This window comes from Corythoichthys intestinalis, chromosome 11 (assembly GCF_030265065.1).
Source record: "Corythoichthys intestinalis isolate RoL2023-P3 chromosome 11, ASM3026506v1, whole genome shotgun sequence".
Lineage (NCBI taxonomy): Eukaryota > Metazoa > Chordata > Actinopteri > Syngnathiformes > Syngnathidae > Corythoichthys > Corythoichthys intestinalis.
The window spans coordinates 15,291,351-15,308,866 of NC_080405.1; positions in this window are offsets into that span (position 1 = coordinate 15,291,351).

Sequence of the window (17,516 nt, forward strand, 5' to 3'; positions counted from 1 at the left end):
TATCTTCGTAATGAAAAATTGCAATCAATTCCCGGTATTCCTCAAAAAACATGTTTTTGATAAAATGCCATTCAATTTTTTCAAAGTTTTTATACATTTAAAGAAATTGTAATTTTTGTATTACTACCCCATATGTGGGTCAAAAATGACCCACATGCATTTTCTATGGAATTTAATGGGAACCTTTGATTCTTATCAACTCTGGCTGTCAGGAATAAATTAACTGTGGACCACACAGACTAGGTATACAGTATAGGTATATATTATTTTACACAGCAAGAGCAGATACGTGTACTTTAAGTATTATCTTCATATGGTGTTTTATGTGTGTCTGTCTTTCATGGCTGTTGTTATTATTATTTATCAACGAATTAAGCTACTTCATAACTAGCTAGCTAACTAAGTTAGCTAAGATTATTGTATAAGTAGTGTGTGTATTTCACTGAAAAAAAAAAAAAAACTGGTGAATTTACTTGATAAATCATTGTAACAATTTGCACTTACTTTTATTAAGTAAATTTTACTGCTTGCACTTACTTTTATGTAAATTTTAAATGAAAACATTGCTCTTTTGTTTCCTTATCCAAGAAGTATAGTTTATACATTCAAGTGCATTGCTTCTGCTTTGAGAAAAAAAATTGTTTATTCTCATAGCAAAACAAAATTGAAGATGAGCTCTTGTTCATGTCTCATTTACACCTCTGAGAAGTGAATCAGCAATAATCGAGACCAGAGTGGTTTTCTCGGTTTTCTCAAATTTGTCTCATAAGAAGTACCATATTTTTCGGACTATAAGTCGCAGTTTTTTTTCATAGTTTGTCTGGGGGTGCGACTTATACTCAGGAGCGACTTATGTGTGAAATTATTAACACATTATGATATCATTTCACATGTTATTTTGGTGTTTTGGAGTGACACTGATGGTTTGGTTAACTTGTTAGCCTGTTCTTCATGCTATAGTTATCTGAATAACTCTTAATAGCTATGGCCACGTTCGCGTTCTGCCTTTGGCAATGTGTGTTCAAAGTTGTAACGTTGTATTATTGACTTTTTTATGTTGAAATGCATGCTTTTAGTTTGTGGCACTTTCATGCCCAAGTGGGGGCACACTCGCACTTGTTTACGCGAAGAAGAGCGCTCACACGCCAGAAGAAGACTGACAGCTACGCAGCGTCTGAGCGAGTGGGTGAGAGAGAAAGAGAGAGAGACAGAGAGAGAGAGAAACACAGCTGCGAACCTACATTCATTGTTTATGCTTGTAAAATATCTCTACAGAGGCAACGCCTGTGTGTATCATCTTTTCTGTTGTTGTCGTGTGTTTTCTACCTGCGATCGGACACTTAGAGCCAGTTGTGTGGTTGTTTAAACGATGTGCTAATGCAAGCGAACGCATGCTAACTTTTTGTATCATTGCTGTAATAGCAGTTAATCATCATTTATTTACGTTGATGCGAACCTGTTTGGTATCGAGGACGAAATTGATTTGTATTATTTCTATTTTTAGTTTCACTTTCCAAAAGATGGTGTCATAACAACGGCCAAAATAAAGTCAGCAAATTATACGGACGTCCAGCATCGTCATTTGGGAGTTTAGCTCACTGTATAGCCAGGACAGAGCAGTAGCGTCCTGGTGAGGACAGTATATTCGCATTTCGTTATTCATGCATCATGTAACATTATCATACTGTACACTTATTTAGCATGTTGTTCTCTATTGTATTTTTATATTAAATTGCCTTTTAAACATATCTGTTCTATGTGTTGGATTTTATCAAGTAAATTTCCCCCAAAAATGCGACTTATACCCCGGTGCGACTTATATGTTTTTTTCCTCGTCGTTGGGCATTTTATAGCTGGTGCGACTTATACTCAGGTGCGACTTATAGTCCGAAAAATACGGTAAGTCTCATAGCGAGCATTAAATGATAAGGTCTTGAGAATAGTTCCACTGGCACAATTTTTCAATAAAGTCTCACAGTTGTCTCCTTTCAAGATCTCACCAGGAGACAACTATGAGTACTTGTGTCAATCTGAAATGCGTCTCAATTTTATCTCTCTACTTTTAGTCACGATCTCAGTAATGTTTCAGTAAAAGATATGGATGAGCAAAGTGTTGTATTTCCTAAAATTGCCTCAAAGCTGCCTCTTTTACTGATCTCGCCAAGCAACCCTATATTGTCCCAGTCACAAATATTTCTCAATTTGATTTCCTTCCAGTCTGCAATTGTTCATTTTGGGTTTTCAAGATTATTTCATTGTAAGAAAGAGTAGTGTCTGCTCTGACATGTCCAATCACATCTTAATTCATCTCATGCCAAATCCGAGAAAATATGATAATCTGTCAAATACTTAAATAACATCTAGATCATTTGGTTCATCTTGTTCAATGTAAAAATTAGAGATGTGACCGAAAATTCGACGCTGAAACCTATCGGCCGCTACAAATGCATTATCGGTTTTTGGTTTCGAAGACCGAAAGTTTACCGCAAAATAGTTTGAAAAACTTTAGTCATCTTGTTCCATGACATAATCAAAACAGGCAACACGCTGGCTGACAATGTCTCGCTAAAACTACTGGCTCACAAGCAACATGTCTGCTATTTAGAAGGTTTTTTTTTCAGTATAAAAGAAATATGTAAATCATTAAATGAAGCAAAATAAAATAAATGTGCTTCATCACTGCTACACGCTCTTTCTGAAGTTGTTTTCCATTGATGTGCCCCGTCACATTGAGTATAGTGCATCTGAGCCCGTGCGGAGCTCAGTGGTAGAGAAGTCTTTGAGTTCAATTTTCTGTCCGGATGATGTCATCTAAGTATCCTTGAGCAAGACACTGAACCCCATGTTGCTGCGTCCCCAGCAGGTAGATGAGGATATAGTGTCAAAGTGCTTTGAGTGCCTGAAAGGTGATATACAAGTATAGCTCCATTTTCAATTAAGAACATTTCTTTTCTCAATTATTGCTCAAATCTGGTTTTCTCAAATCAATCTCCTTTGTCTCAATGAGGTCTTTGCTCATTTTGACTCATCACTTGTCCCTAAGGGTACCCTTAGGAGCACAAACTCAGAAACAAATAAGCAGAGAATGAGATGAATTTGAGATGATCAGATCACTCGAACATGCAGGTGGGCATGTACAGTATCTGCAAAACCAGTACAAAACAATTCTTAATCCATTTTCATTGGTGGACATAAATCGTGTGGATCGGACTTCTCGCGGTGCACCGGTCTATTCCCAGCTCTTCTGTATCATTACACTAATCCCCTGAAGTTTGTGTTGAAGTCATTGAGCTCCCATTCTCGAGGATTATATTGGGTGCCCTCAAAATGGAAGAGGCATTTTGCAGGGAAGGACATCATGCAACACACAGTAATGTACAGCTCACCTTAGAATTCCCTGGTTAGGTTTCCATGCCTTGCATCAGTCACCACTGAAAGACAGATATAGAAGATGTCAAAAGATAAACACCGCTGGATGAGTTGCGTTGCAACAGGGGATCAAGTCTAGAACAAGAACATAAATGAAAGTGAGCCATTGAAGACAATATTGCACCATCTGCTGCGGAGGCTATCTGTTTTCATACTTGAGAGTTTGAATGAAACGGAAAACTATCAGCATATGGTATATAAAAAAGCCTCGACTGAATGACCAATACTATGAAAAAAAGCTAAGAAGGAGGTGAGGCATGAAATTTACACTGCCCACATTCACCAAATGTCAAACAAGACACTGAGCAAACGTGGAAAGTCATTCCTTCCTTGCTTCCTCATCCACAGTTTAAAAAAAAAAAAAAAAAAAAGCACAATGTTTACCAAAAAATGACCCCAGAAAAAAAATAAAAAAAATAAAAGTCAGACTGCTTTGTTTTTTAAATTGCATTTTGCTTTACCCTAACAACAGGTAAAATGGAAAGTCTTGGTTCAAAACACCAAACATATAACGAACAAATATGAGCATCAACAAGGAGATGTGCATGGTGATTAGAGACCCACAAAGTCACAGATAAGCAAAACAGAAAGATAGATAATGTTGCATTGTTTTTTACTTGCAATATCACAAAAAAAATTATGCTTACTTTTATGAATTCGACTGTGCTTTGTTCTCGGATGAAATTAAAAAAAAAAGAAAGAAAGAGAAGAAAATAATGAAAAAACAAAACAGGATTCAATATCATATTTTGTTTGATTAAATTTAATGTATCTTTGTCGTGACCGAAGGAGAACTCTAATAACTTGTGCTCATGCTCTGTAATAAACTTTTATGTCATAAAATTACAGCTGCTGCTTGAATTAATATTAGATAGTGAAAATATTTAATGGCAAAATTCATACTGTTCAAGATGTTACTGCTGCCTTGCATTTCTTAAACAGAAAATAAAAAGATGGATTTTTTTTTCTAGCACCAGCGATGGTTTGTAATCTGTTACATTTTCTCCATTACATTTACTTGAGTAACTGTACTTCTAATAAATAGTTTTACTTACCCATACTTTTTACTTTTATTTGAGTAGATTTGTGAAGAAGAAACACTACTCTTACTCCGCTACTTTGGGATACACTAGTTGTTACATTTTCCCTCTTTATTCTAAATATTAGATTTTACTTTATTTATTTTGCCAGTGATGCCAACAGTAGCTCTAGCATTTTTACCAATGAGACATCCCAACAATAATCACAGGACCCCATTATACCAATCAGACTCAAGCTTGCCATTCTATGATCACGCCGGTGTCTTTAAAGCACCATTAAAAAAATATTATAAGTATTTGACACAGTATTTGAGTGATGCCCTCAGTATGACTCGAAAGTGCAGATTTTAATCTTTCTCCCAGTTTTTATTTGGCACAGACTGACCACGGAAAACTGAAGATAAAAACCCTTTGCCGTATTGGCCCGAATATAAGACGGCCCTGATTATAAGACGACCCCCTCTTTTTCAAGACTCAAGTTTGAAAAAAGACTTTCTGAACACCAAATTAATTTTTATACAGAAAATAATTACAGTACATCTGAAACAAATGATTATAACAATATATTTGAGAGAAAAAGCATGTTATTTTGCCTCATTCAAATCTTAATATCTGAACATTTACAGTGGGGCTAATAAGTATTTAGTCAACCACTAATTGCGCAAGTTCTCCCACTTAAAAAATATTATAGAGGCCTGTAATTGTCAACGTGGGTAAACCTCAACCATGAGGGACAGAATGTGGAAAAACAACCCAGAAAATCACATTATTTGATTTTTAAAGAATTTATTTGCGAATCATGGTGGAAAATAAGTATTTGGTCAATACCAAAAGTTCATCTCAATACTTTGTTATGTACCCTTTGTTGGCAATAACGGAGACCAAACATTTTCTGTAACTCTTCACAAGCTTTTCACACACTGTTGCTGATATTTTGGCCCATTCCTCCATGCAGATCTCCTCTAGAGCAGTGATGTTTTGGGGCTGTCGTTGGGTAACACGGACTTTCAATTCCCTCCTCACCCCGTGGCGTCAAAATAATAACAAGAACAGGGAGCAAAAATCCCAGAACCACACGGGGGGACCTAGTGAATGACCTACAGAGAACTGAGACCACAGTAACACAATGCGCCGCCAGGGACTCAAATCCTGCACTGGCAGACGTGTCCCCCTGCTGAAGAAATTACACATCCAGGCCCGTCTTTGGTTTGCTAGAGAGCATTTCGATGATCCAGAAGAGGACTGGGAGAATGTGCTATGGTCAGATGAAACCAAAATAGAACTTTTTGGTAGAAACACAGTTTCTCTTGTTTGGAGGAAAAAGAATACTGAATTGCACCATACCCACTGTGAAGCATGGGGGTGGAAACATCATGCTTTGGGGCTGTTTTTCTGCAAAGGGACCATGACGACTGATCTGTGTAAAGGAACGAATGAATGGGGTCATGTATTGAGAGATTTTGAGTGAAAATCTCCTTCCATCAGCAAGGGCATTAAAGATGAGACGTGGCTGGGTCTTTCAGGATGACAATGATCCCAAATACACAGCCAGGGCAACAAAGGAGTGGCTTCATAAAAAGCATTTCAAGGTCCTGGAGTGGCCTAGCCAGTCTCCAGGTCTCAACCCCATAAAAAATCTGCGGAGGGAGTTGAAAGTCTGTATTGCCCAATGACAGCCCCAAAACATCACTGCTCTAGAGGAGATATGCATGGAGGAATGGGCCAAAATACCAGCAACAGTGCGTGAAAAGCTTGTGAAGAGTTACAGAAAACATTTGGCCTCCGTTATTGCCAACAAAGGGTACGTAACAAAGTATTGAGATGAACTTTTGGTATTGACCAACTACTTATTTTCCACCATGATTTGCAAATAAATTCTTTAAAAATCAAACAATGTGATTTTCTGGTTTTTTTTTTTTTCCACATTCTGTCTCTAATGGTTGACATTTACCCATGATGACAATTACAGGCCTCCCTAATGTTTTCAAGTGGGATAACTTGCACAATTAGTGGTTGACTAAATACTTATTTGCCCCACTGTAAATATGTAAACTAAAGTGCAATCACATTCGTGAATGAATGGCTTCTAGTTTTTGAAATGTAAATAAACCAATCTATTGTGATAAAACAACAATATTGCAATAACCATCAAAGTGAGGTCTAATTGTAACTGTAGTCTTGAAACAAATCTCAATAAGGAAAAACATTTTAATAAAATAATGCAAACTGTTTAAACTTGAGAGTAGCTGAGATCTGTCATGACAGAACATTACTCCTCAAGTTCACCATTTGCTTCAATGATATCTGGCGCCATCTAGCGTCCTGAATGGGTATAATGGCTAGACCCCGAATATAAGACGACTCCCACTTTTTCAGTCTTATTTCAATGCAAAAAAACACCGTCTTATATTCGGGCCAATACGGTGATTGCATAATATAAGCAATGAAGATACTATTCATTCACTATTCAACTATTCAAACTAGGAACTATTTTTTTCCTCTAGAGCGCACCCATGCTCTTCAGAGGAATGATTCTTCATTTCTGTAATTGTTTTTCTCTCGCCGGAATTCAGTGACTGTTTTTTTTTTCTTTGGCCTAATGTGTTTATGTAATGGGTTATTGTAAAATATAATAATAACAGTTCATATAGATAACTTGGGCTGAAAAAAAAAAACATTGTTAAAAAAACTTTAAAAAAACAAACATCGTAAGTAGTTACTTACAGTGTTACCCATTTCTTGAGTACCGGTATTCTTTTCACCAAATACTATTTTACTTGTACTTAAGTACATTTTTTGGATGACTAATTTTACTTTAACTTGACTAATATTATTTTGAAGTAATGCTACTCTTACTTCAGTAAAAATTTTGGCTACTCTACTGATCTCTGTCTAACACTCCACTAATACTTATTAGAATAGGTGATACAGGTAAAAGATGGACAAAGTAATAATGCCTCCCACAATATGCAAGGAAAAAAATAGCTCAATTCCAAGTGGGTTTGGTTAGCAGAAAAACTTCCACATTTGTTTGCTTGCTTGGTTAAGTTTATGCACATTTTATTGGGTTTTTGAACATGCAAATCATTGTAAGGCATGTTCTTTCTTTGACACAAATAAAAAAATAAAAATAAAAAAAGAAAGAAAAACTACAAAGCCATGATTCTGAAAAACTATGAAAAACTTGTAGAAAGTTGAAATGTGGTCTTCTTCAATGTTCAGTGGCCGATGTGATATTTCTCACGTGAAGCGAAAAGTTACAGGACATCTGTTGTTTAATCTGAGCGAGACATGTCTCCAGAATACTGGAATCACACGTTATTTTAAAGACCTTGTATAAAATAGGGTATCATTGGCTAACCCTAACCCTAAATGGTACCGGCATGGAAGATGAATGAACAAATCTTTTTTGGTGTTATTCTAATAAAACCAAATATAAAAAAAGTGTGCATTCGAGTCATGAATAGTGGTTTGGATCTGGGCCTCCAAAATGAAAAAGCGCTGGCCCCTACCATTATCCCGTGAAGAACATTTTTAACCTGTTGACTCCATTTCAGTGCTGTTTTGCACGTAGTGGAATTTGGCCTTAAATTTTAAAATTCCTGAAATTTTAACTCAAAACTATTTAAATTCATGGTTTCAGAAAAAGTCTAAGATTTTGACTTTGAGGAGGTGAAGGTGGATGTCTTGTCACGACTGACAAGGATTATCTCCCCCTCCCCTCCAAAATGTTAGTGCCCCACTGTTAATCACCGCCTCCAGCGATCATTGACTGATGCCACTTTGGCCGAGGCTAATTTATGTGTGCTACAGCGGGAAAGCTTAAAAGACAATCCTTCTTGTCGTCCATGTGATGGATCAGTCGCCTTGCTCACTCCTCGGCGTGACGTCTCATATGTTTACATGTCTACTTGCTGACCTCCACCCGCCTGCCTTTTAAAGCATCAAACAAACACAAAAAAACATTGACTGTTACCATGGTGAACATCTGTGGGCTAGATAAAGCTAACGTTTAAGGCTACAGTCTCTGCAGTGGGTGCAACTTCTTGTCAAACAAAACAGATTGACTCAAATGAACACCTGTCATAGAATATTAATATTCGGTGTTTTCTTTATAAAAATCTTTTTGAAACTTGCAGAGATTCCTATTACTCCAACACCAATGGAACAAGAACAAAAAAGATGACAAAACAATACCACTAACTGTGATAAGCATTGCCTAGCAACAGAAGGTGAAAAAAAATGTAGGATGTTCTCACATTGATAAATACTTGTATGATGATAAATCTTAGTCAAACTTCAAATTCTATGCTTTTAGGTAGGTTCTGACTTACAGATACCACAGCATGCATTAGGCCAAATGTCCAAATTGTTTATTAGTACATAAGATTAGGCATGTCATTAATATGAATTAAAATTTGGAGCAATGACAATTCCATTTGAACCATAAATTTGGCTCAAAAGGATATGCAGGGTGTCCCAAAAACATATACAGCATTTTGCAGCTAATAACTTGACATGTTTACACACAAATGCATTTTCACACTTCCAGTGCCATTTGAGAATGTGTTTTCGTCCTTCGAAGTTCAGTGCTTGCTGCCATCATTGATTCAATGGGTTTAATCTACAAAAAAATGCATAGATAATTTAGTTACCAACTGCTAAAGTGTGTTTACATTTTATGGAACCCCCTGTAGATCTAAGTGACCACTCATATTCAGTCTAACTCTTCCAAAACATTCCCATTAGCAAATGTCTTGAATTTACATTTCTATATACATGCGCTCTCGATGCCACGTTGTTCAGTGTTTGTAAATCTTTTGTAATTTTATCCAAAAACATATTAACATATGTTGAAACCTGATCATCAGCTTTGTTTGTCTCTTATTTCTTTTCTTTGAAACAACAATCTGTTGGTAACACCACTGACCTTCCCGAATGATGTTTTTCTCAATGAAATATGAAAGTGGATGGAAATAAATGTAATCTTGCATTTTCCAGCTGTCACTCTAATAAATCACCAGCACGCAAAAAGAACTAATTTGTGTTGTTCGCACGGCAAGCATGATTGATGAGTCCGCTCTGTGCACCAGTAAAGGAGAAAGAGTTCAACAATTCCTTTTAAAAACTCTTTAACCGTCAAGAAAAGCACAAGTTAAAAGAATTATGACTTATATTTGTTTCTGCTTGCTCTTCAGCACGACATAACAAACCATCAACTCACCACCTAAAAATCAATAGAATTCATTCCAGTTGGGCGGCGTTTGCTTTGCTGCTGTTGTTGTTGACCATAAGTTGTCTATTTTTCAACACAGTTCCCTCTTACAGTGACGATTTTTTTTTGTCCCCTAAGCATTACCTGACAAAAAAAGCAGGCCTGATGCTAAAACTATTGAAATGCTGAGCATAAATTGCATTAGCGTAGTCCAGCATGTCACATCTTGTTATCCTTTTCTCCAATGTCAGATCTTACATTGGGGTAGGCCTATGTTTCCTCCTTTTTAGGTGACCAGAACAGCCATAAAAACAAGAAATGTGGACATAAAAGTTGAAATGGAGACTCATCAATAGAGGGCGCTAGGGTGCCGCCCTCATAAACATTTAGCGAAAACGTATAGGCTAAGTTCGGTCCACAGGTTTTAGTGAGGCATTAAATTGACAGTCTGAATTGGACAGGTCCCATAAAGTAGAACATTTCAAATCCAATTTATGTCACTTTCGTACGTGGTTAAAATCTGATCTTGGCCAAATTTTTCCAGAATGTGGCAGCAATCCGAACTGTCAAGTCTCCCAAATCGGAATTTTTGCAGCAATTATGTCAGCAAAGAGCGAGTGAGGCAGGGAGCTATGGCAGCCATGGAGCAATGTATTAGCATTAGCGCTGAGCTTCAACTCAGATTTTAGGGAAGAGGTCTGCTTGACAACAGTCAAAAACAATAAAATGGAAGGGGGTGAAAGCCTGAGAATGCTCGGTTTTCCTTCTGTGCACCAAATCGGCAATATTTCAATATTACTTACATAGCCGAGAGTCGGAGCAAACTGCCTGTTTGTGTGTGTGTCATGCACGCACAGTACGAGCATGTTTTATCAATCCATATAAACTTTAAATATAAGACTAAATGGGGATTATTTATGTCTGTTATTTGTGTCTTCTTTTCGGAAATCAATATATGATCACCCTAGAATTATGTAGAGCCAGCATGTGTAGTCATTTGTCTTGATGCTCCTGCGCATGCGGGTCAGTTTGCTCAGTCAGACTGTAAATTAGTGCGTATGCGGCACACAGGAACTACAAATTGTCTCTGAATTCAAATACCTAGGAATGACACTCAATTCCACAGTCGTTTAAAAGCCATATTAAAAGAATACATAATACTGTGAGACTCAACCTGAACAATTTTAAACAAATAAGATCTTTTATCTGGAGGTGGGGCTCGAAGGCAAGCGTCTGGTGGCCGGGCCTGTCCCTATGTGGCCCGGCTGGGCACTGCCCGAAAAGGCAACGTGGGTTCCCCTTCCCATGGGCTCACCACCTGTGGGAGGAGCCAAAGGGGTCGGGTGCGTAATGAGTTGGGCGGCAGCTTTGGGCGGGGGCCTTGGCGGTCCAACCCCCAGCTGCAGAAGCTAACTCTGGGGATATGGAATGTCACCTCTCTGGCAGGGAAGGAGCCCGAGCTGGTGTGTGAGGCAGAGCAGTTCCGACTAGATATAGTCGGACTCTCCTCCACACACGGCTCGGGTTCTGGTACCAATCCTCTCGAGAGGGGTTGGACTCTCTTCCACTCTGGAGTTGCCAACGGTGAGAGGCGCCGAGCACGAGTGGGCCCCCCGGCTTGGCGCCTGTACGTTGGGGTTCACCCCGGTAGATGAGAGGGTAGCTTCCCTCCGCCTTCGGGTGGGGGGACGGGTTCTGACTCTTGTTTGTGCTTATGCACCGGACAGAAGCTCAGTGTACCCACCCTTTTTGGAGTCCTTGGAGGGTGTGCTGGAGAGCGCCCCCTCTGGGGACTCCCTCGTTCTCCTGGAGGACTTCAACGCTCACGTGGGCAATGACTGTGAGACCTGGAGGGGCGTGATTGGGAGGAACGGCCCCCCCGATCAGAACCCGAGTGGTATTCTGTTATTGGACTTCTGTGCTCGTCACGGTTTGTCCATAACAAACACCATGTTCAAACATAAGGGTGTCCATATGTGCACTTGGCACCAGGACACCCCAGGCCGCAGTTCGATGATCAATTTTGTAATCGTGTCATCGGACTTGCGGCCACATGTTTTGGACACTCGGGTGAAGAGAAGGGCGGAGCTGTCAACTGATCACCACCTGGTGGTGTGTTGACTCCGATGGCAGGGGAAGATGCTGGCCAGACCTGGCAGGCCCAAACGTATTGTGAGGGTCTGCTGGGAACGTCTGGCAGAATCGCCTGTCAGAAAGAGTTTCAACACCCACCTCCGGCAGAACTTCTCCCTTGTTCCGGGGTAGGTGGGGGACATCGAGTCTGAGTGGGCCATGTCGGAGCTGTGGCCGTAAGGTGGTTGGTGCCTGTCGTGGCGGCAATCCCCAAACTCGCTGGTGGACACCAGCAGTAAGGGATGCCGTCAAGCTGAAGAAAGAGGCCTATCGGGCATTTTTGGCCTGTGAGACTCCGGAGGCAGCTGAAAGGTACCGGCTGGCCAAGCGGACTGCAGCTACGGCAGTTGCCGAGGCAAAAACTCGGACATGGGAGGAGTTCGGCGAGGCCATGGAAAATGACTTCCGGACGGCTTCGAGGAAATTCTGGTCCACCATCCGGCGTTTGAGGAGAGGAAAGCAGTGCACCATTAACACTGTGTATAGTGAAGATGGGGTACTGTTGACCTCGACTCAGGACGTCGTGAGTCGGTGGGGAGAATACTTCGAAGCCCTCCTCAATTCCACCAACACGCCTTCCTTTGAGGAAGCAGAGTTTGGGGACGCCGAGGTGGGCTCTCCAATTTCTGGGGTTGAAGTCACTGAGGTGGTTGGAAAGCTCCTCGGTGGTAAGGCCCCGGGGGTTGATGAGATCCGCCCGGAGTTCCTAAAGGCTCTGGATGTTGTGGGGCTGTCGTGGCTGACACGCCTCTACCACATCGCGTGGACATCGGGGACAGTGCCTCTGGATTGGCAGACCGGGGTGGTGGTTCCCCTTTTTAAGAAGGGGGTGTGTTCCAATTATAGAGGGATCACACTCCTCAGCCTCTCGATTTACCAGTCGATCTACGTTCCTACCCTCACCTATGGTCACGAGCTGTGGGTCGTGACCGAAAGAACAAGATCCCGGATACAAGCGGCCGAGATGAGTTTCCTTCGCAGGGTGTCCGGGCTCTCCCTTAGAGATAGGGTGAGAAGCTTGGATGACAGGAGGGACTTGGCGTTGAGCCGCTACTCCTCCGCGTTGAGAGGAGCCAGCTGAGGTGGCTCGGGCATCTGGTACGGATGCCTCCTGGACGCCTCCCTGGAGAGGTGTTCCGGGCATGTCCCACCGGCGGGAGGCCCCGGGGACGACCCAGGACACGCTGGAGAGACTATGTCTCTCGGCTGGCCTGGGAACGCCTTGGGATCCCGCCGGAGGAGGTGGTTGAAGTGGCTGGGGAGAGGGGAGTCTGGGCTTCCCTGTTAAAACTGCTGCCCCCGCGACCCGACCCCGGAGCAAGCGGAAGATAACGGATGGATGGATGGATGGAAGATCTTTTATAACACTTGGGGCTGCTAGAAAGTTTCTACACTCGATGATTTTTTTAACACATCAAATATTGCATTACTTGTTGGCAGCTGGCAGACGTAAATACATGCAGTAACATAGAATCACTCAACAAGAAATCGTTAAAGGTCTTTGCCAGTAAACCAATTTCATTCCATGTTTGTAACATTTTTAAAAAAGTACTATTTATTGAGCCTTGATAATTTAATTTTTTTTTAAACCTGCTTGTCTAGTGTACAAGGTGTTACATGGACTTTCCCCACCTCTCATGTCGGAGTTTTTTTTTTTTTTTTTTTTTTAAAAAGGCCTCACAGTTGTCTCAGGACCAGGGCCTTCTCTAGAAGGGGACTGTGAGGTCCCAATCAGAAAAAACAGCCTTCGGTCACATTTCTCTCTCTGTAGAGGCCAGGAAAATCTGGAACAGTTTACCACTCGCCATCAGGGAGTGTCCCACAATACGAACCTTCAAACTCAGCTCAAGCAGTGGTTGAAAGTAAACCAGTCCTGCAATCACTGACTTTTAAGTTCTTAGTAACCTATTGTAATGCACTGTTTTATTGTAATATTTTGTTCTTTTTTGTCTTTTTGTGTCTTTGTGCTACCTGCCTAGGGACTGCGGATGTAAATTAGCATTTTTTCTGCTACAATCTGGCATAGTTACATTTTTTAGATGTTCATCAATGTGCGCTGTCCCTAATTAATAAATAAATAAACTGACTTCTCAAATATAAATTAATAAAATTAAAACATCTGTTCAGAGCTCTCTCGTTCAATAGATGTTACTTTCAAATAATTCATTAATTAAGCTATTTCGTACTGAGCTTTTTAAAGCCCATTCTGTACGCGTCAATGGCCGGGGAAACCAGTCAAATTGTTGTTTATGTAGGTGCTTCTAACTTCTTGCTGGTCCATAATTGACTGATTAATGTTAAAGCCAATGTTTTCATCCAATCTGATGACCACACCCTGGCAAATGAGACATACCATTCACTCAAAAACCAACAGCGTGTTAGCCGACCCATGGAAGACCTCGCTCGGTCAATGCTACATGGTGCTTTGTCTCGCGCGTTAAGAACCAAACACAATTTAACATCAATCTGCCGCTGTGCCGATTTTCGGCGTATATATCCTTGTATCAGAGAGTTTCGTTACATTCTCACATCACACTCCCCACACATACTCTTGGATACATTGTGGAGAGCTGGTAAAGACAAGCAGACTAACAAATTCACAAACAACAGTTTATTCAAATTTAACGGGTTATATTTCGCTTTTAATGAATGCTGCTTATTTTCTTCCTTAGGTTTTTTTAGAAGTAATTATCCATCAGAAATTGGTGTATAATATTAACAGCTAATGTCCGCCAGACAGGCGCATGTTAGCTGATGATTTTGTACGGGTATATGTGAGTTGCAGTAGTCATTGTCCTCATGTCTACTTCCGTTCTGTTAGTCTGCTTCCTTCTCATCCTTTTTTAGTCATGTTGTGGCAATTAGCAATCGTGTTTTTTCCCCCCCTCTTTTACAAGGCGTTCTGAATATGCAATTTGACATTTTTCGGCCACCGTATATAATCCCTGTAAATCAATAGGCATTTTTTACAGAAGAAGAGCAATTTATCATTTGAGTATTTTGATAATCCTGTGTTTTTTAGCACCGGGTGTAGAGCAGTGTATAAAAATGTATAGTTGTGCGACCATTTGAAGAAAACCTGGGAATGTGGGCAAAAGCTGACAACATATATAATACAATTATAAACAAATACATTGTGTATGAAAGTGAGAGGACACATGATCTGTCATGGGGCGACAGAAGAGATATCAAATTGATATTAACGTCTGTGAGAAGACTTTTCCTTTTGAGTTATTGCTTTGGTGGTCAAATGTCCTCAAGGGAGAGAGGACACAGCTGAGAGCATGAATGTTTAACAAGATGCCTCCATGCAAAGCCTCCACATCGGAAGCTGAATTATTAAGCGCCACAAGCTTGCGCCACGTTACGACACAGGTGACATTCTCAGCTCTCCGATCACACTACATTGGAGTTTAATATCAGCTTGTAAACTGTGATACTTGGACGTAACATTTAAATCATTGTAGTTATAAAGCACTGCAATTGAATTTGCCTCCTTATTGATTTTGTAGGTATCGAACATTTAAACCAAGGAAAAAGTCTGCAATTCCTGGTTGCTGTTATTTTGAATGATACATGAGTCATGGTGGTGAATGGGGTCAGAGGTCCAAACAAGGCAGGCACTACATCACTTTGGAACAATTTGGCTTGTGGGCCAGAGGGTCACTAGCCTCAATACCCACCACATCACATCTCAGAATGTCAATTTGAAAATGTTTCCCTATTTTCCTGTAAAAAGGTAGAAAGAGTCACAGTTCAGAAAGCTTTCAGTTCAAACTCTTTCGTCAAGGATAACAAGTGTTTCAGTGTCATGATAGTTGTGGATGACTTAGCAAACTGTTGCTTCTGAACAGCTATATTTAGTGCCATTTCTGCCTGCGGATTGCATGTGCAAAAATCTATCTATTAAATATTGTTGCATTATTTTTACAGTATTGATATAAGATAGGTGAGCCAGACTCCATTCCAGTTGACATTGCGCAATATTTGGGCTGCACCCTGGATGGGTCACACATATCAACAAACAACCATTCACACTGCCATATACATGCATAGAAAATTTTAATCTTCAATGATCCTAACATACTTTATAGATTTTTGGAATGACATCTAGGTTAACAGCAGTGGGCACATGTGCCAAGCCTTTAGCCTGTAGTGTAGGGGGGCACATTTGTGCTTGTTGTCATTGACATTAATACTGACAATATAAATTCACAAATACTAACATCAGCTTAGAACACATATTCAATTATGAACCAGGATTGTTTATGAGCATATTGATAACATATATAAAACATAAGCTTCAGTTGATGGTTAATTTGGAAACATTAACTACACGGCATGTAGAAGGGGAAGAAAAAGCCATTTTTAGAACCAGAGATGACTCAAAAGCCCATTAAATTCGAGCTTTAAGATAGGCCTATGATTACACTAGAGAACTGACTGTCAAAACCTCTCGTCATATTATTACCTTTGCCCCTGTATAAGTGCATTAGTTGAAGTAGTTCTAAATGTAGCACTCATGCAGAATATCAGACCTCATTTTGCTTCTGCCCTACCCGATGCATCTCGTGTTTTGGGCTTCTAAAAATAAGACGTGCCTCCTTTACTGTGCATTGCTCTTGCCACAGGAAAAGAAAGTGGTCTTGCACTTGCCATCTCACCATGCTTACAGTTCGCCTACAGCTTCACTGGAATCACATTAGGAGGGGCCTGCCACATTAATAATAGGGTGCTAGGTGGGTCCCACACTTTTTCTCTATGGCGTGGCTCCCGGGGCGTTGCCTCCCCTCTGCCTGAGCTGCCGGCCGCGGGAGTGTGGGGAGGTCGGGGCTCCGATCTCGCGTCGCACCGTGGTGACTCCTCGGCGGCTCCTCGGCGCTCTCCTGCTTCCGCCGTCCCCTCTCTTCTCTGCCTGGGCATCCGCCCTGCGCTCTGGCGCAGGTTGCTGGCTGGACGCCCGTGTGTCGGCTGGTTGTCGCCTGCTCCGTTGGGGGGCCATTGAAGGTTGAGGATGTGCTGTGCTAGTTGTGGGGCTGCGACTGTTGCTCGTGGGCCGGGTGGGTGGGCGGCTTGTTGCCGTGGGGTATGGTGGTGCGTCCCCTATTCCCATCCTTGAAGGTTGATTGATGGGGACGGGGTGGCCCTGGGGACCACCCTGGATCCCTGGTGGGTGACGGTGGCCACTTTGCTGGGTTGCTGGAGGAGGGATGGGTTGCGCTGACAACCCCCCCCCCGGGTGGCGTCCGCTTGTCTGCGAGGCTATCGCATGTTTGATGGTATTTGCGCGTGGCTGGATTTAGTATGGCGCACTCGGGTGGGGGACCTCGGTGCCGGGATTGGCGATGGGGTGGCGTAGGTGGGTTGCCAACAGGCTCACACTCACAAAGGATTCACACAATTACTGGGTTCTAGATCACAGGGCTGATTTGTGTACACTCCACTCCTCCTAATCACTTATCTTCTAGAATCCCTCCCCCTCTATTTCCCTGGTTGACAGGCCCCCCACATGGTGTCAACCGGAAATATTGCTAGCTGACGATAGCAACAACATATTCATTGTTAGTGTAGGCGTTCAATGTATTTCTTGTTGTTTTTGTTTCTTCCTTCTCTCTCTCCTTCTTTACTTCTGTTCCTCCATAACCCCTTCCTGTTCGCTGCTTTGTCTTAATAAACGAGGTATGTTGAATGATCAAAAT